The sequence below is a fragment of the Bos mutus genome, chromosome 9 (genome assembly GCF_027580195.1).
Source record: "Bos mutus isolate GX-2022 chromosome 9, NWIPB_WYAK_1.1, whole genome shotgun sequence".
In the NCBI taxonomy this organism is placed as follows: Eukaryota; Metazoa; Chordata; class Mammalia; order Artiodactyla; family Bovidae; genus Bos; species Bos mutus.
In genome coordinates, this window is record NC_091625.1 from 15,164,696 (window position 1) to 15,185,112 (window position 20,417).

The window sequence follows — 20,417 nt, forward strand, 5'->3', positions numbered from 1 at the left end:
ACTTTACTGTACGGCTTTACCAAGGTATTGTAATTGGTGTACAATTAATTGTGCATATTTCAAGAGAAGAATTTGATGAGTTTTGATGTAAGTATATATCAGGGAACCATCCCCATATATATTTTAAAATTCAAATGACCAGCCCCAATGCTGACCCACAGGACACCATTGTGTACACTGGGGGAATGAGCACATTTTCTCTGCCAGGAAACATACTACAGTGGAAAGTGGTGAGCTCAACTTCAGCTCTCATCTACCTTCTCAGCCAGAGCCTTCATACAGTGAACAACACACACGACCATAAATGGCAGTCCTGAAAACTGGTCTCTTAAATTTATTTTTAAAACATCCTCCTAAGGTTTTAAAAAGCATGCTGGTGTCCATTTCAAGGTGACAGAATGGGAATAGATTATAGCCTGTTCTTCTCACTGCGAACTTAAGATTTTAGAAAGGATTTTTTAAATCCATATAACTGGAAAATAGTATCAACCTTTGGAGGAAAATAAACTTTAAGAAAACACTGGAAGACAGAAAGAAGATGGGATTAAAATGAAGATTTTAAACCACAGCTTAAAATAAGAATAGGAGAGTGCTACCAAAAATGTTAGGAATGAATAGCAAAGACAAGGGAGTTTGGGGACAGTTTGACTATCAGAGAACAGTAGCACAAATAGCCAAGAAGTTTGGACTGTGAAAACCCTCTCTACTATGAGTCAAAGAGCAGAAGCAACAATTGCTGCCTTCAGCTGAAAGCAATGAGTATGGGAAATTAGGTCAAAGAAGCAAAGCACCATTTTGGATGTCCTGGATGGTGCAGCTACCCACGAAGATGGAGCCACCGCCTCACCCACCAGAAGCTGGCCTCTGAGGCACCTCACCCAGTGGCAGCCCTGTACCTCCTACATACTCTTGAAAACAGACTGATTTCAGATTTCCAGCATCAAATCTTAACCCTGTGTCTAAGCAGCTGCAAGTATATATAGAATGGACTGCCCAACCAGGAGTCTCAACTGCAGGAACAAACACTCAGGAATAATTATTAGAAGAAGGCCAATATCATTAAAAAGAAATGAGTTCTTTGTTTTAAAAAAAGGGAAGAACTTACATAAAGGAATCAAAATTAATAAAGAAGTCATAATAAAACTTTAGAGTATCCATAAGGATATTTGTTTAGTCCCTAAGTTCTGTCTGACTTTTTTGTGACCTCATGGACTGTAACCTGTAAGGCTTTTCTGTGAGGATATTAAATCCATAGAAAATGAATAATTAGAAATAACTGAACAGCTATTAAAATTTTGATAATTGAAATAGAATACTCAATAAGGGGTCAAAGAATGGACAGAGTCCAAGAACAAATTTCTTAACTATAATATTAAGTTCTTTCAGAATGCATGAAAAGGTGATGAAGGGGTATAATATAAAATAAAAATTAAGAATCATGTAAAATAGACCCAAATATCCAATCACTCATCTAAGAGATATTAGAAGTAGTAAAGGAAAGTAATATATACATTAGTCACAATTTAAGGACTAGCCAAGCACTGAGTAAGATAAACTTTTAAAACTCACACCTAGACATTATTTTAACATTTCAGAAGACTGAGAATAAAGGAAACAAATCCTAAAATCTGTAGGAAAGAAAAAAAAATGCTCTACAGAGAATCTTCTTAACAATAGCGGGGGGCGGGTAGTTAAACCTACAATTTTATACCCAACCAAACTATCATTCAAGTGTGACGATGGAACATGAAGGAGTCAGTAAGTTTGCCATTTATAATAACTCTTTGAAATAATTACCCCATTTAAAATAAAAATAAATATAGTACTAAGGAAGCAATGGTGAACAAAGAAATCCATTAAGTTATATTGCTAATCCTGGTTAAGTTTTGATTAAAAAAAAAAAAAAGATAATTTTTACCATAACAATGTAGACCTAAAGGTCCAAATAATGTCAACGTGGGGGAAATGGTAATGAAAGGAAATGCTTCAAATAAAATTGAGGTATACAGAGATTTCATTTTGTTCAATGAATATAGAGAGACACTGATAAACTCTAGACATCAATAGAAAATATATTAAGTTGAATGCTTTAAAAATTGAATAGCAATTACTAGAAAAACCAATATAATTTTTACACTATCAGGAAAAAAGTAGAAAATTATTAAATCAACACAAAAAAGGAAGAAAAAAACTGAAAACAATATTCAAATACATAACCTAAGTTTACCATGCCCATGAAATTTTGTAGGCAATTATTACCAACCCTTTAAAAAATAGAAATTCATATTTTACATAAACAAGAATGGAAAGATATGAGAAGCTACTAACCTACTTAAGTATGGGTCATAAGCTTACCCAAAATTCAAAATAAGATCATATAATGAAAGAAAATTTTAAACTAATATCAAAACATGGATGCAGAAATGCTAAATAAAATATTACAAATGTAAATTCATCAATCCATTAAAAGAATAATGCATTAGTATCAGGCAAGTTTTATCCAAGGAATGTAAAGATAGATTTTTCTAATAATGAACAACCATTGTAATTCACTAGCTTAGTCACATGATTTAGGAGAAAAATAATTTCAGTGATGCTCCAAAGATTCAAGTGTAGAAATATATATATATATATAGATAGATAGATAGATAGATATAGATATAGATATATAGTTGTGTGTGTGTGCATATGCATGTTGTGTGTCTGTGTGTATGAAAGCTAAGAACAAAGCAAAACTTCTTTAATTTGATCAAAGGTATCTACCTGAAAAATATAGCAAAGATGAAACTAACTAGAAACATTATCTTTAAGCTCAGGGACAGAACATGAATGCTATTGCTACTGTTCAATATCAAACTGGACATCCTAGCCAATGGAATAAAATAAGTAAAACCATAGTAGGTGGTATAAATATTGGAAAGTAAGAGATAAATTACTATTAGTTATAAAGGACATGATAATCTAGCTAGAAAACTAAAGGTGCTTAGATGAAAAACTACTGTAACTAAGAAGAAAGTTCAATTAAATGGAAAGAGACAAAATCAACATTTAAAAATTAACTACTTTTCTATACTATTGGTATCAACACTTTTCAAAATTTAAGTGGGGAGGGGGCAATCACATTCCCAATAGCAACAGAAATTAAATTATAAGGTCCTTAGGAATAAGCTTAATAGAAATAATTAAAGCCTTTATGGCTCAGATGGTAAAGAATCTGCCTGCAGTGAGAGAGACCTGGGTTGGAAACCTGGATTGGAAAGATCCCCTGGAAGAAGGCACGGCAACCCACTTCAGTATTCTTCCTTGGAGAATCCCCATGGACAGAGCAGCCTGGAGGGCTACAATCCATGGATTCACAAAGAGCTGGACATAACTAAGTAGCTAAGCGTGACACATGAAAAAAATTACAAAACTTTATGGAAAAAATATAAAGTGGCCTGAATAAGGGAGGAAATTTACCACATGCATAGATGAAAATCTCAATGTTTTTAAAATATAAATTATTTTCAAATGAATATATAATTTCAATGTAATCCTATTCAAAATCCAACTAGAATTTTTATTAAGTTTTAAAGTTTATATAGAAGATTGTATGAACAATGGTAACTAAAGTCATTTTTTAAAAAAAGAAACACAAAGAAAAGCAACTTGTTGTAATACTGGGTTGGACAAAAATTCGTTCAATTTTTTTCCCCAAGATGGCTCCAGTAGCACTGAGTTTTATTTAACTTCATTCAAAACTAATTTTGTTAGATTCTATAGTGATAGCTGCACTAAAAAAAAAAAATTATCAAAATTGATGAATTTTTATGTAGCTATTTTAATATTGAAGATGGGAGAAAAAAGCAACATTTTCAGTGTATTATGCTTTATATTTCAAGAAAGATAAAAACACAACTGAAATACAAAAAAACAGATTTGTGCAGTGAATGGAGAAGGTACTGTGACTGATTGAACATGTCAAAAGTGGCTTGTGAAGTTTCGTGCTGGAGATTTCTTGCTGGACAGTGCAAGAACTGGTAAACCAGTTGACGTTGATAGCAATCAAATGGAGACATTAACTGAGAATAATCACTGTTATACCACAGGAGACAGCCAGTATACTCCAAATATCCAAATCAAGCCTTGAAAAGCATTTGCACCAGCTTGGTTATGTTAATCGCATTGATGTTTGGGTTTCACATAAGTTAAGTGAAAAAACCTTCTTGACCATATTTCTGCATGCAATTCTCCATTGCAATATAATGAAAAGGTTCCATTTTTAAAAGAAATTGTGATGGGCAATGAAAAATGGATATTATACAATAATGTGGAATGGAAGAGATTGTGGGACAAGCAAAATGAACCACCACCAACCACATCAAAGGCCAGTCTTTATCCAAAGAAGGTGGTTTTGGAATTGGAAGGGAGTACTCTATTATGAACGCCTTTTAGAAAACTGAATGATTAATTCTAACAAGTACTCGCCCAGTTAGACCAACTGAAAGCAGCACTCAATGAAAAGTGCCCAGATTTAGTCAACAGAAAATGTATAATCTTCCATCAGGGTAATACAAAACTCCAGGTTTCTTTGATGACCAGGCAAAAACTGTAACAGCTTGGCTGGGAAGTTCTGATTCATTACCTTATTCACCAGATACTGAACCTTCAGATTTCCATTTATTTCAGTCTTTACAAAATCCTGTTAGTGGAAAAAATTTCAATGCCCTGGAAGACTGTAAAAGGCACCTGGAACAGTTCTTTGCTCAAAAAGATAAAAAGTTTTGGCAAGATGGAATTGTGAAGTTGCCTGAAAAAATGTCAGAAGGCAATGGAACAAAATGGTGCATACATTGTTCTATAAAGTTCCATAAAGTGAAAATGAAAAATGTGTCTTTTATTTTTGCCTTAAAGCTGAAGGAACTTTGGGGTCAACCCATTAGATATCAAGCATATTAGAAATCTATAGCAATTAGAACTCTGAGATATTAATGTTTAATATAAACACAATAGAGTCCAGAAACAGGCCCACATACAAATGGGAATTTATTATACCAGGTACTCATTAATAATAAAGACCTTATACTGGCACAAAAACAGACTTGTAGGTCAATGGAACAAAATAAAGAGCCCAGAAATAAACCCACCCCCCTACACTCAGTTAAGCTGACAAAGGAGGCAAGAATATACAATGAAGAAAAGACAGTGTTTTCAACAAGTGGTGGTGGGAAAATTGGACAGCTACATGTAAATCAATGAAATTAGAATAGTTCTTGACACCAAACACCACAAAAATAATCTCAGAATGGTTTAAGACCTAAATATAGGACATGATACCCTAGAAGATAACATAGGCAAAGCATTCTCATATATAAATCATAGCAATATTATCTTAGTTCAGTCTCCCAAGGCAAAAGAAATAAAAGCAAACATAAACAAAGGGGAGATAATCAAACACTAAGCCTTTGCACAGCAAAGGACACCGTCACCAAAATGAAAAGACTACCTATTAAATGGGAGAAAATGTTTGAAAATGATGCAACTGATGAGAGGATAAAATTCAAAATATATAAAGAGCTCATACAATATCAAAAAATACAAACAACCCAATCAAAAAATGAGCAGAAGATCTCAGTAAGCATTTCTCCAAAGAAGACGTGAAGGCAAAAAGGCACATGAAATGATACCCAACACCTCTAATTTTTAGAGAAATGCAAATCAAAACTACATTGAGGTATCACTTCATGCCAGTCAGAATTGCCATCATTAAAAAGCCCACAAACAATAAATGCTGGAGAGGGTGTGGAGAAAGGGGAACCCTCTTGCACTGCTGACGGGAAAGTAAATTGATACAACCACTATGGAGAACAGTATAGAGGGTCCTTAAACATCTAAAAGTAGAGCTACCTTGTGATCCAGCAATCCCATTACTAGACATGTATTCAGAAAAGATGAAAAATCTAATCGAAAAGATACATACACCTCAATGTTCATAGCAGCACTATTTATAATAGCCAAGACATGGAAGCAACCTACGTGTCCATCAACAGATATATATGGGCTTCCTGGGTGGCTCAGCAGTAAAGAATCCACCTGTGATGTACAAGACACAGGAGATGCCACAAGTTCAATCCCTGGGTCAGGAAGATCTCTGGGAGGAGGACATGGCAACCACTCCAGTATTCTTGCCTCGGAGAATCCCATGGACAGAGGAGCCTGGCAGGCTACTGTCCACAGGGTTGTGAAGAGTCAGACAAGACCGAAGCAACTGAGCACATATACTTATATACATACAAATATTACTCAGCATGTGTATATAAGAAACTATTAGAAGAAAATATAGGCAAATATGTGCAACCTTGGAGTCAAGAAAACCATCTGAAATAATATACAAAAGAGCAAAAGTCATAAAAGAAAGTATAGTAAATTTGACTAAAAATGACTAAAAATTTAAAAACCTAAATGACCAAAGCATATTAAAAGTTAGAAGGCAAGCAGCATAGACAACAACAAAGGGTTAGAATTAATAAGTCACTTAAAGAAAGAAAAAGCCCAAACTAATTGAAAAATGGGCCAAGGGTATAAATTGGTAATTCACAGAAGAAGTAATAAAAATGGTCAAGCTTTATATAAACTGTTTCTCAACCTCATTTTAACAGAGGAAATTAAAATTCAGTGAGTACACTCATACACAGCTGGAGAGAATATAAGTACAAGGACAGCCATTAAGAGGTGATTTTTGCATAACATATCATCCTAAAATCCTACTGTTAATATCTCCCCCAGAGAGCTACATGCCCAAGGGAGAAAGTATAAGGATCTTCACTGGAATGTTATTTGCAATAGTGAAAAATTCAAAGCAACCTAAATATTCATGACAAGAGGAATGTCTAAATAAATAATTGTGCACCCTTTCTGTGGAACATCATGCTGTAACTTTCTAAAAATGAGGTGGACCTGTAAGTACTGACATGAAAAACTGTCTAAGTCATATTATTAAGTGAAATAATGGAGCCATCATTTATGTTAAAATACATATGCACACAGATAGGGGCAACCCCATGGAGAAAAATCTAGAAGCATTGTTAATGGTGACTGTTTCAAGGGAGAGGGCTAAGACAGCGGGCATTGGAGAAGGGACTAATCAGAGGTACTTTCGTTTGATCTATTAAGTTCTGATTTTTAACAAGGAGAATCTACTACTGAGGAAATTTTAAATGGTTTTTAATGTGCAATCTATTTTTAACATGCGTCACAAATGTGGAAGTGATGAAGTTATAATAAACTGTAAACTAAGTTGCTTTAAACCAGTGAAATGAATGGAACAACAGTCATTAAAATCTAGGCTATTTCTTTCTTTATTTAAGCTTTCTTCCTTTTATTCACAGTACTAGAGCATCCAAAGAAACCTCATGTCACACCATATTCTTCACCCTCTGGTCTTAAAAAAAATGAAAAGTCATCTTGGGTGGGGCTTTATTTTTTGTGGCTGTTTTCGGGATGAGGTTTGAATTACCCACCCAGGATGCTGTGACGAAAGCGCTCTTTCATTTCTAATATGATTCCTCTGGAAGCAAGAGTCATCCTCTCAATGCAATTATAACATGTGAATGTTAATTTAACAGAATAGGCCTTCTCAAGTCTTACTTTAATACACATTGGGAGAAAAATTTTGTAATTTAAGAATGACTTGTTTTTTTAGAACTCTGACTCTTACATTTACTGTTTTTGATAGGATGTTTTAAAAAAACGGGTTGAATTTGGCTTTTAGTATGAAATGTAAAACCATGAAGGCCAAACATACAAACATTTATTTCTTGATAACCACAAGTGGCCTATGATTAAGACAGAACCTGATAATTTAAGGAAAATTAACTTGTCTAAAGTGAGAACAGAGAATAATTCATGAATGTACTCATTTTTCTTTCTCCTTCCCCATTAGTCTACATTGGTCTTTAGCTCTGACATGTAAACCAGTGGGAAAACATTAACTCTGGTCAATGGACTGAATGGATTTATTTAAGAAGAAATATTTAAAGAACTAAAAGCATCAAATTATCTCCACAACACATATATTGGTCACAGAGACAAAATATAAAATACATCATAAATCTTACTTCTTCCAAAAACCTCATCTCAAGCCCCATAGATATTGAAAGAAACAGCACATACCCAAATTTCAAAGTGTCTTAGCCACATTTTTACCTTTCTTTTCCCATCACTTATTTCAATATTTTCTTACCTTTTTAACTAACATCTATATCCTACAGGGAAGACTGTGGGCAACAGCAGAGCTTTGGGCCTTTTCGATCAGTAGAGTCTGGATTCGAAATCAGGTATTTCTAATTTCAATCAGGTATTTCTATTTTCAAAATGACTAAATATGAGAAGATTATGTGCTGATGTTGCTTTTAACTTAATAGAAGACCCCTGAGGAAGGACGTATCTGAATTTGCTTTGCTGTCTCCAAAGTGCCTATTTATGATACAACATTGTAGGTCCTAAAAATATGTGACAAGTAAATGAATAATGAAAGCAAAATTCAAATTAAAATTTCTAAATATTCAATGGAATTTTAAGAAAAGGAAACTACAGTAATAGAAAAGTAATAAGTAGGAAGTTAATTTTTAAAAAATTAAAATGAAAGCACTGAGTTTATTATTAACTATTACATTTAAAGGAAAATAATGGAGCCTCTCCTGAAAGCCATTTCTATTTATAATAATCAATAGCCAAATATGATATAGGTGGAAATTGAATGTTAGGAATTTTCCCTGCCTTCATACAACAGTTTCTCAGAGAAATTTTAATCACCACAACAGCCTCCAAATGGGAAGTTGACTTATTCAAAAAGATCTCAACAAGGACAAGCAAAGGGTTTATGGTCCTTTAACTTCTTTTATATAAGTTAAAACACAGGAATTGAGGAACTTGAAGACTGCTGTGCAGAGTAGGGCATCTGGAGGTTCCCCTGTGATAGCACCAATCTTCCTGGTCTTCAACCTCTACAAACGTACCCCGCTCTACTGAGGTCATTTAAGATGCTTCCTGTTGCTATTTCTAAAGATGTTTTATGTCCTCTTGCCTTCACTCCCTTTCCTGGGGGCTGTAATCTTTAATTAGAAAAGGTAGGAAAATATTGGAATAATTGTAGAGAAAAGTAAAAATACTACCCAGACTGAACTTAGCAACGTGCTGTTTCTTCCAATCTCTATGTTTCAGAAACTTAGAACAGTCCCTGCCTCTGTGCATAGATAATTGATGACAACCCCAGCATGTTTCTCTGAGTTTATAAAGACGAGGCGAATGGAAGGTCAGCTTTTCAGGTAGCCCTGGTCAACAGGCCCAAGCCCCAAGCGTGCCCAAGATACATTTCTGCAGTTACTACATTTATAACTATACTGGTTTCTATTTAAAATCATATAATGCTAAATGACAAGTCAAAAAAAAAATACCGTCTTGGAGAATATATCTGTTCTTTCTTCCAAATTCAGTAAAATACTCACTAAGAGCTATTTCAATCTTTCTTTTTTTAAAAATGTGTTCTTAAGACATTTTCATGCCCATCGTATTACTTATTAAAGAATTTCACCCGATTTACTTAGTGAACATTTGGAATGATTAGACATATTTACATTCACATAGAGATTTTAATTTCAAAAACCTATTTATTGTTGAAATACTACAGGCACTGCAAGGAAGCTTACCAGTTTGATACTGGAAGAACTAGTTTGTAGTTAATTTTAACAAAATGTCTTTTTCTCATTAGGCCCCAAATAAAATTTTCTGGCAAAGTATATTTTGTGTTCCTCTGGGGCTGTGGTAACAGCTTAATTTTATATGATCCCTATATATGTCAAAGTGGGTAGAAATGTCTTACCATTTCTATAGTTAACAAAAGATAAAACATAAATATCCTGGAGGTGGTGAAAGCTAAACACTGCTCTTGAAAAAAAAAAACAAAACATAATATGTTATAATTAACCAAACTTACCAACTGAGAGAAAAATTCAGCTGATTGCTATGGTAATTTTCAAGTGTTGACATATATCCAGAGTCCATCATTCTGAAATGGTTGAGGGACAGTTGGCCACATTTTTGTTCACAAAATGAAAATACTGTGGAGCAGAAAAGAACTCCTTAAGGTAGGACAGTTCAAGTCAGAGCATTAGCCATGTGACACAGTTTATAGGCAATAAGCCCACTTTTCACTGACAGATGGAAATAGGTTCATTTACTTCACAGGAATACTAAGATCGTGCATGTGCATGCTAAGTCGCTTCAGTCGTGTCCGATTCATTGCAATCCTATGGACTGTAGCCCTCTGGGCTTCTCTGTCCATGGGATTCTCCAGGCAAGAATACTGGAGTGGGTTGCCATGCCCTCCTCCAGGGGCTCTTCCTGACCCAGGGATTTAACCAGCATTACATTGGTAGGCAGATTCTTTACCTCTGAGCAACCAGTCCATACTAAGTTCAATAACTAACAAATAGAAAACACTGGAAAAGTTAATATATTTTAGTGAATTTCTTTTCTGTCGTTTCTAGGGGTAAGCTTGGTGAGAATCCATAATATTCCAAAATACTCAATTTTTAAACCACTTGCAGCATAAGCAGCTGAATTATATCCTGTGTTTACTGAATATCCACTCCATGTAGTCTAGCCACATGTCAAGTTTGTAAGGGAAAACAAATGAGATACATCTCTGCCTTCAAGAACTTCCAATTAAATGGGATATAAAACAACAAGGTGAAAATGAGCAAACAAACAAGAAGGTATAAAATCAAATACAAAATGGAAAATAATTACTTGCCAGAATGTATAGACCAGATGAAAAGTGCCATGAAGGAACAAAGGTAAGGAATCAGAAAGTCCTATTTATTACAAGGAAAGTGTGAGGTGTAAGTTTTTTGCGGGTTTTTTTTTTTTTTTGTAGGTTTCTTTTTTTTTAACTGAAGTATAGTTGATTTACAATGTTGTGCTGATCTCTGCTGTACAGCAGTGACTCAGTTATACACATATATACCATAAAAAAGAATGAAATAATGCCATTTGCAGCAACAGGGATGCAACTAGAGATTATCTTACTAAGTGAAGTAACTCAGAGAAAGACAAATACCATATGAAAATCAGCTTTTGGTTTGGGTTTTTAAATAGACTTTGAAAGACGAACAACATTTAAAGAGATACTGTATGTATGACTGAGTCCCCTCACTGTTCAACTGAAACTATCACAACACTGTTAATCAGCTACACCCCAATATAAAATAAAAGTTTAAAATAAACAAATAAAGAGATACAAACACCAAAGGATTTAAGTAAGATGTTCACCAAGACTGGTGCTTGCTAGTAAAATGGCACTTTACCTCACAAGCAAATCTCTTGTTCTGCCAAGGTCCCACTGGAAGCTAAGTTAGAACTAGTCATATTTAGGATTTGACAAATATTACTGTTGGAATATGACAGAATGTTCTGGTTATATTTATTAGATGATAGAACTCAACTGAAAGAAAAGAAATGGCCTACACTATTCTGTTTCATGAAGATTTTAACACCAACTGAGTTCAGATCAGCTAAAGAAATGAGCTTTCTCAACCAGAGGCAATTTCATCTCTCAAAGGTTATTTCTTTTAAGATCTGAAGACATTTTTGGTTGTCACAACTTAGAGTGGGAAGTGCTACTGGTATATTGTGGGTAAAAACCAAGGATACACAAACATCCTACAACATACACGACAAACCTCCACTACAAAGAACTATCCAACATATGTATCCCTATGGCTGATTCATGTTGTTTGGCAGAAACCAACAAAATTCTGTAAAGCAATTATTCTCCAATTAAAAAATAACTAAATTTTTTTAAAAAGGAAAAAAAGATTTATCCAACACAAAATGTCCATTGCTTTGAGGTTGAGACACACTGAGCTAGACCACAAGGGCAATCAGTGGGGAGATGTCCTATCACAGTTTATGCAACAAAACAGGCTGGATGAAGATAAAAAAAAAAAATGTTACAGTTATGAAGGATAGAAAAATGTGGAAATCCAAACTTAAGGTACAGTCTTCTTGTGTCATTAAAGTTATAACGCCGGTGTCAATGACTTTGGAGGGGCATTAAAAAAATGTTTCGTGATGCAAGAATGTATAGTGGGGAAAAGACGGCCTCTTTAAAAAATGATGTTGGAAAACCTGGATAGCTACGTGCAAAAGAATGAAACTGGACCACTTTCTTATCAGATCAGATCAGATTAGATCAGTCGCTCAGTCGTGTCCGACTCTTTGAGACCCCATGAATCACAGCACGCCAGGCCTCCCTGTCCATCACCAGCTCCCGGAGTTCACTCAGACTCACGTCCATCGAGTCAGTGATGCCATCCAGCCATCTCATCCTCTGTTGTCCCCTTCTCCTCCTGCCCCCAATCCCTCCCAGCATCAGAGTCTTTTCCAATGAGTCAACTCTTTGCATGAGGTGGCCAAGTACTGGAGTTTCAGCTTTAGCATCATTCCTTCCAAAGAAATCCCAGGGCTGATCTCCTTCAGAATGGACTGGTTGGATCTCCTTGCAGTCCAAGGGACTCTCAAGAGTCTTCTCCAACACCACAGTTCCAAAGCATCAATTCTTTGGCGCTCAGCCTTCTTCACAGTCCAACTCTCACATCCATACATGACCACTGGAAAAATCATAGCCTTGACTAGACGAACCTTTGTTGGCAAAGTACCATACCCCAAAATTAACTCAAAATGGATTAAAGACTTAATATAAGACCTGAAACCATAAACCTAGAAGACCTGAAACCATAAACATACAAGAAAGAGGCAGTGCCATTTATTGACGAGGCTGTATTTGCCCCATTGTATATTCTTGCCTTCACTGTCAAAAATAAGGTACCCATAGGTGCATGGGTTTATTTCTGGGCTTTCTATCTATATTTCTGTTTTGGTGCCAGTACCATACCGTCTTGATGACTGTAGCTTTGTAGTGTAATCTGAAGTCAGAAAAGTGGATTCCTCCAGCTCCATTCTTTCTCAAGACTACTTTGGCTATTCAGGGTCTTTTGTGTTTCCATGTGAATTCTGAATTTTTTGTTCCAGTTCTGTGAAAAATGCCATTGATAATTTGATAGGGATCACATTGAATCTGTAAATTGCATTTGGTGGTATAGTCATTTTCACAACATTGATTTTTCCTAACCAGGAACATGGAATATCTCTCCATCTGTTTATGTCATCTTTGATTTCTTTCATGAGTGCCTTATAATTTTCTATGTACAGTTCATTTCCTTAGTTAAGTTTATTCTTAGATATTTCTTTTTGTTGCAGTGGTGAATGGGATTGATTCCTTAATTTCTCTTTCTGATTTTTCATTGTTAGTATATAAAAATGCAAGTGATTTCTGTGTATTGATTTTGTATCCTGCAACTTTGTTAAATTCACTGATTAGCTCTAGTAATTTTCTGATACTGTCTTTAGGGTTTTCTATGTAGAGTATCATGTCATCCTCAAACATTGAGAGCTTTACTTCTTCTTTTCCAATCTGGATTCCTTTCTTTTTCTTCTCTGATTGCTGTAACTAGGACTTCCAGAACTCTGTTCAATAATAGTGGTGAAAATGGACACCCTTGTCTTGTTCCTGATCTTAGAGGGAATGCTTTCAGTTTTTCATCATTGAGAATAATGCTTGCTGTAGACTTGTTGTATATGACCTTTACTATGTTGAGGTGGGTTCCTACTATGCCATTTTTTGAAGAGTTTTCATCATAAATGGGTACTGAATTTTGTCAAAGGCTTTTTCTGCAAATATTGAGACTATCATATGGTTTTTAATCTTTCAATTTGTTAATATGGTATATCACATTGATTGATTTGTGTATATTGAAGAATTCTTGCATCCCTGGAATAATCCAAACTTGTTCATGGTGTATGAGCTTTCTGTTGTGTTGCTGAATTCTGTTTGCTAAAATTTTGTTGAGGATTTTTGCATATATGTTCATTAGTGATATTGGCCTATAATTTTCTTTTTTTGTGTTGTCTTTGTCTGGTTTTGGTATCAGGGTGATGGTGGCCTCGTAGAATGAGTTTGGGAATGTTCCTTCCTCTGCAATTTAGTGAAAGAGTTTTAGAAAGATAGGCATTAGCTCCTCTCTAAATGTTTGGTAGAATTCTCCTGTGAAGTCATCTGGTCCTGGGCTTTTGTTTTTTGGGGAGATTTTTGATGACAGCTTCAATTTCAGTGCTTGTAATTGGGTTATTCATAATTTCTACTTCTTCCTGGTTCAGTCTTGGAAGACAGAACTTTTCTAAGAATCTGTCCATTTCTTCCAGGTTATCCGTTTTACTGCCACATAGTTGTTCATAACAGTCTCTTATAATCCTTTGTATTTCTGCATTGACTGTTGCAACCTCTCCTTTTTCATTTCTAATTTTGTTGATTTGATTCTTCTCTCTTTTTTTCTTGATGAGTCTGGCTAAAGTTTTGTCAATTTTGTGTATCTTCTCAAAGAACAGCTTTTAGTTTTATTAATTTCTACTATTGCTTCTTTCATTTCTTTTTCATTTATTTCTGCTCAGATCTTTATGATTTCTTTCCTTGTACTAATTTTGGGGGGTTTTGTTCTTCTTTTTCCAGTTGCTTCGGTGTAAAATTAGGCTGTCTATTCGAAGTTTTTCTTGTTTCTTGAGGCAGGATTGTGTTGCCATAAACTTTCCTCTTAGAACTGCTTTTGCTGCATCCCATAGGTTTTGAGTTGTTATGTTTTCATTGTCATTTCTTTCTAGAAATTTTTTGATTTCCCTTTTTGATTTCCTCAGTAACCTGTTGATTATTTAGAAACATGTTGTTTAATCTCCACGTTTGTGTTTCTTACAGTTTTTTTTCTTGTAATTGATACCTAGTCTCATAACATTGTGGTTGGAGAAGATCCTTGATCTGATTTCAATTTTCTTAAATTTATTGAGGTTTGATTTGTGACCTAAGATGTGGTCTCTCCTGGAGAATGTTCCATGTGCACTTGAGAAGAAGGTGTATTCTTCTGCATTGGATGGAATGTCCTGAAGATATCAATGAGATCCATATCATCTAAAGTATCATTTAAGACTTGTGTTTCCTTATTAATTTTCTGTTTTGATGATCTGTCCATTGGTGTGAGTGGGGTTTTAAAGTCTCCTACTATTACTGTGTTACAGTAAATTTCTCCTTTTATGTCTGTTAATGTTTGTCTTATGTATTGAGGTGCTCCAATGTTGGGTGCATAGATATTTACAATTGTTATGTCTTCCTCTTGGATTGATCCCTTGATCATTATGTAGTGTCCTTCCTTATCTTTTGTAATCTTTTTTATTTTAAGGTCTATTTTGTCTGATTTGAGGATTGCTACACCAGCTTTCTTTTGCTTCCCATCTGCATGGAATATATTTTTCCATCCTCTCACTTTCAGTCTATATGTGTCTTTAGGCCTGAAGTGGATTTCTTGTAGACAACATATATGTGGGTCTTGTTTTTGTATCCATTCAGCAAATCTGTGTCTTTCGGTTGGAGCATTTAATCCATTTACATTTAAAGTAATTATTGATATATATATATATCAATAATTACTTTAATATTTACTTTAATATTACTTTAATAGGAATATATATATGTATATATTCCTATTGGCATTTTCTTAATTGTTTGGGGTTGATTTTGTAGATCTTTTTTCTTCTCTTGTATTTCTTGACAATATAAGTCCCCAACATTTGTTGTAAAGCTGGTTTAGTGGTACTGAATTCTCTTAACTTTTGCTTGTCCGAAAAGCTTTTTATTTCTCCATCAGTTTTGAATGAGATCTTTGCCAGGTATAATAATCTTGGTTGTAGATTTTTTCCTTTCAGTACTTTAAATATATCCTGCCATTTCCTTCTGGCCTGCAGAGTTTCTGCTGAAAGATCAGCTTTTAAGCATATGGTGTTTCCCTTGTATGTTACTTGCTGCATCTCCCTTGCTACTTTTAATATTCTTTCTTTGTGTTTAGTCTTTGTTAGTTTGATTACTATGTGTCTTGGCATGTTTCTCATTGGGTTTATCCTGTATAGGACTCTTTGTGCCTTTTGGACTTGATTGACTATTTCCTCTTCCATGTTGGAGAAATTTTCAACTATAACCTCTTCAAAAATTTTCTCATAACCTTTCTTTTTCTCTTCTTCTTCTGGGACCCCTATAATTCAAATGTTGGTGCATTTGATTTTGTCCCAGAGGTCTCTAAGACTATCCTCAGTTCTTTTCATTCTTTTTATTTTATTCTGCTCTTCAGAAGTTATTTCCACCATTTTATCTTCCAGCTCACTGATTCATTCTTCTACTTCAGATATTCTGCTATTGATTCCTTCTAGAGTATTTCTAATTTCAGTAATTGTGTTGTTTGTATGTTTATTCTTTAATTCTTCTAGGTCTTTGTTAATTGATTCTTGCATTTTCTCCATTTTGTTTTCAAGGTTTTTGATCATCTTTACTATCATTATTCTGAATTCTTTTTCAGGTGGTTTGCCTATTTCCTCTTCATTTATTTGGACTTCTGCATTTCTAGTTTGTTCCTTCATTTGTGTAGTACTTCTCTGCCTTTTCATTATTCTTTTTTAACTTATTATGTTTGAGGTCTCCTTTTCCTAGGCTTCAAAGTTGAATTCTTTCTTCCTTTTGGTTTCCGCCCTCCTAAGATTGGTCCAGTGGTTTGTGTAAGCTTCATATAGGGTGAGATTCATGCTGATTTTTGTTTGTTTGTTTTTCCTCTGATGGGCAAGGCTGAGTGATGTGGCGATCCTGTCTGCTGATGACTGGGTTTGTATTTTTGTTTTGTTTGTTGTTTAGATGAGGCATCCTGCACAGGGTGCTACTGGTGGTTGGGTGATGCCAGGTCTTGTATTCAAGTGGTTTCCTTTGCGTGAGTTCTCACTATTTGATACTCCCTAGGGTTAGTTCTCTGGTAGTCTAGGCTCCTGGAGTCAGTTCTCCCACTCCAAAGGCTCAGGGCTTGATCTCTGGTCAGGAATGAAGATTCCACAAGTGGTTTGTTACAGCATTAAGTGAGATTAAAACAAATATCCCAAAACAAGTAACAAAAAATGAACCCCAGACAAATGGCAGTTATAAAATCAGGCAAATAATAATTAAAATAATGGAATATACACATATACATACACACCCATGAACAAAATCAAAACAGTCCAACAAAAATAAAGTACAGTTGATTGACCCAGAGAACAAAGGAAATAAAAAATTATATTTACCAGTTAAGAACAAAACTAACTGAAGCACAAACTGGAAAACAAAACCAAAGCAAGGTGCCAAGTGGGAAATAAGGCAATGAAAACAAAGCTAACAAATATGTTGAAAGGAAAGGAAAGAAAAATAGTTATCAAAGTTAAGCAGAGGTAGATAAAGAAGATTTATACACATTAAAGATTAACTGCAAGGGGAAAAGAACAGTGGGAAAAGCAAACAGAGGAATATATGTAGAAAAACAATAATAGGCTTTAAAAATTAAAATTTAAAAAAAAAGAGAGAAAAGAAAAAAAATGGAAAACTCCACAGAACTGCAAAAGCCCAATGTAGAGGCAGAGGTTTATAACAACAATAAAAAATGTGACTGAGAAAGAAAAGAAAGAAAAAAGCTCAAAAGCTTAATTAGATTTCACAGTGCCAATAAAACTGACAACTACAACAGAGTGAGGTTGGGGGGGGGAGTAAAAAGGAAAAAAAGTCCAAAAGAATCTATAGAACAAGTGAAAATATCAGAATAATAAATGTTTTTCTTGGGTCACTGCTGTCAGAGTCCTCTCCCTCACTGGGAGTCACAGTCCACCTCACCTCCCTAGGATGCCCTCCAACACTGTGCTGATCTCTGGACCTTCTGTGGGGGCAGTTCAGATTCTAATCTGGTCCTACTCATGTGTGTTCTTGCTTCCAATATCCACAGCCATCAGAACTAGAGGGCTTTCTTATGTGGGAGCTCTCAATGACCTTTTATATATTCCATAGACATGAGTCTGCCTAGTTGATCATGTGGATTTAATCTGCAGCTGGTGGAAAGGTTTTGGGTCTTCTTCCTGGGCCACAATGCCCCTGGATTTCAATTGTGGTTTTCTTTCTACCTCTGCATGTGGGTCATCCACTGCGGTTTGCTCCTGAGGCTGCCCTGGAGAACGTGGGTTTGCCCCTGTGAGGGCCAGTTGTGGAGGTGGTGCAGCTGCTTGGGTCACAGGGGTTCTGGTAGCACCAGGTACTCAGGGGACTTGGCAGCTAGGGCAGCAGGGTATGGCAACTAGAAGGGTATTGTGCTCTAGAAGGGTATGGCAACCAGTATTGGCCAATATGCTGCAGTATTCTTGCCTGGAGAGCCCTCCGTCCCTGACAGAGAAGCCTGGCAGGCCACAGTCTACAGGGTCACAAAGAGTTGAACACTACCAATGCGACCCTGTGTGCATAGATGCAAGACTCTTTTTGCCTGTCGCAGCTCTGCCCCAGTGAGAATTGAGCATGAAGGTGGCACAGCTGCTGGCTTGCGGGAACCCTGGCAGAGTCAAGTGTGCTGGGACACAGACTGCCTCCACCGCAGGAGTTATGGCCCTATCAGGGTCTTTTTCTGAGCCTCCTATAGCTGGCGATCAGAAGGTCTCTTTGGCCAGTCTTTCTCCATAGCTCTGCTGGTTCAGGCACTTAGAGGGCTCCCTTGCCTGCGGTCCTTCTCTGTTGTTCGGCACATCAGGCACATAGAGGGGCCCCCCTGGCTGGAGTCCTACTCTGTAATTTGGCACATCAGGCACTTAAAGGGGCACCCTGGGTGGGGTCCTACTCTATAGTGCCTCAGGTGTTTGATGGGCCAACCTCTCTATTCTTCATCTGTGGATGCTGGCATGTTGGGGGAGAGAGAGGCTATGGTGATGGCTCCACCCACTATGCGTGACTCAGCTGTATCGCCTTGCTTCCATGGCTGCCTGGCTTTCCTCCACAGGTATTTCCCACCACGATCTCCTCCTCCACATCCCCTCAATCTGTCTCTCCACAGTAAACAGCAACCCTTGCCCTGGGATTGCTCCACAACCACTAAACCCCAGGTCCTAGCTGCTGTGCCTTCCAGGGAACCTGTACCCCTGTCTGGGGTATGTATGGCTGCAGCAGAGACTGATTCTCATTCTATTTAGGCTGCCACAGATCAGCTGTTTCACTCTCAGCCTTAAATGTTTCTCCTCTGACTCAGACAGTTGCCCCGCTGTGGGGATCGGACCCCTGCTTCAGTTCCCCCACCTGCCGAGGGCAGGTCCGGTCCTACTAACGCTCCTGTTTTCCCCCTAGTTCCTTCATCCTACTGAGTTTTGTGTGGTTCTATATATTCTTTTTCCACTGGTCAGGGATTCCTGTCCACTCCCTGCTGGTGTTCTGCATGCACTTCTGTGCCTGGAGGTGTATTCCTGAATAATCTGTGGAGAGAGATGCACTCCACGTCCACCTACTCCTCTGCCATCTTTTTCTCTCCCTCCCTCATGCACTCTTGTTGGGAATGTAAATTGGTGCAACCACTATGGAAAACTGTATGGAGTTTCCTCAAAAAATTGAAAATAGAGCTACCATATGATCTAGTAATTTCACTTCTAGGTATCTAACTAAAGAAGATGAAAACACTAATTCTATAAGATCTGAGTCCCTATGTTCACTGAAACATTATTTATAATGACCAAGGTATGGCAACAACTTAAGTGTCCATTGATAGATGAATGGATAAAGATGTGATATATGTATGTGCATATATAGATGCATGCTTACTGTAGAAATTTTTAAGTCATATATTTATCCAGAGATGATCATTGCTAACACTTGGAATGTAGTCTTCTAATTTTTCCAATAGAATCTTAAAGTAGATATTTTTGTAATATATTTTTTTATTAAATAGTCACTTTTTCAAATTTGATGTAAGAACAACTCAAATTCATTCTTTTCCTGATTAAGAAGACTCTGCTATTAAAGATATATGTTTGCCTCTAAGTTTTCACTACAATAAAAAGGCTGCACTCATATAGCTGTTATTCATTAAATGCCTGCAGTTAAGAACCCATGCTGTATTTAAAGCCACTTCTCACTCCCCCAAGTGGTTATCATATGGCAACTAGATCCAACAATCTTTGCCTTCCAGCATAGTCCATGCATGCAAACAGAGGGACGGAAGTAGGATCTCTCTGCTGTAACTTGGTACCCCTGAGCTCCGTTTCCTCCCAGGCAGCGTTTCCTGGGGAGGTCTGCAGTTAACATGGAGGCAGTGGGTGAGCTGTCCACTTGGTTCCCCAGAGGAGGCACAGAGCTTCCATGAGACTAATCTATTCATTAGCTATTTTAAGAAGATAATATCAGACCAAAGTTTAATTGACCTCCTTTTTATAGTGAGTGCAATTAAAAGTTTCCTATAAAATGGATC

At 36.3% G+C, this 20,417-nt stretch overlaps 1 protein-coding gene across 3 annotated transcripts in view; it reads right to left on the reverse strand.

Moving 5' to 3' along the window:
- FILIP1 (filamin A interacting protein 1) overlaps positions 1 to 20,417 on the reverse strand; it is a 223,944-nt gene that overhangs the window by 183,404 nt on the left and 20,123 nt on the right. Inside the window, exon 2 of one of the 3 annotated variants that reach the window (XM_070376210.1) lies at positions 9,974 to 10,097. The exons of the other annotated variants lie outside the window; for them this stretch is intronic. The gene's annotated coding sequence lies outside the window, so the exon portion shown is untranslated. The remainder of the gene's footprint in view (positions 1 to 9,973; positions 10,098 to 20,417) is intronic. 3 annotated transcript variants of the gene reach the window in all.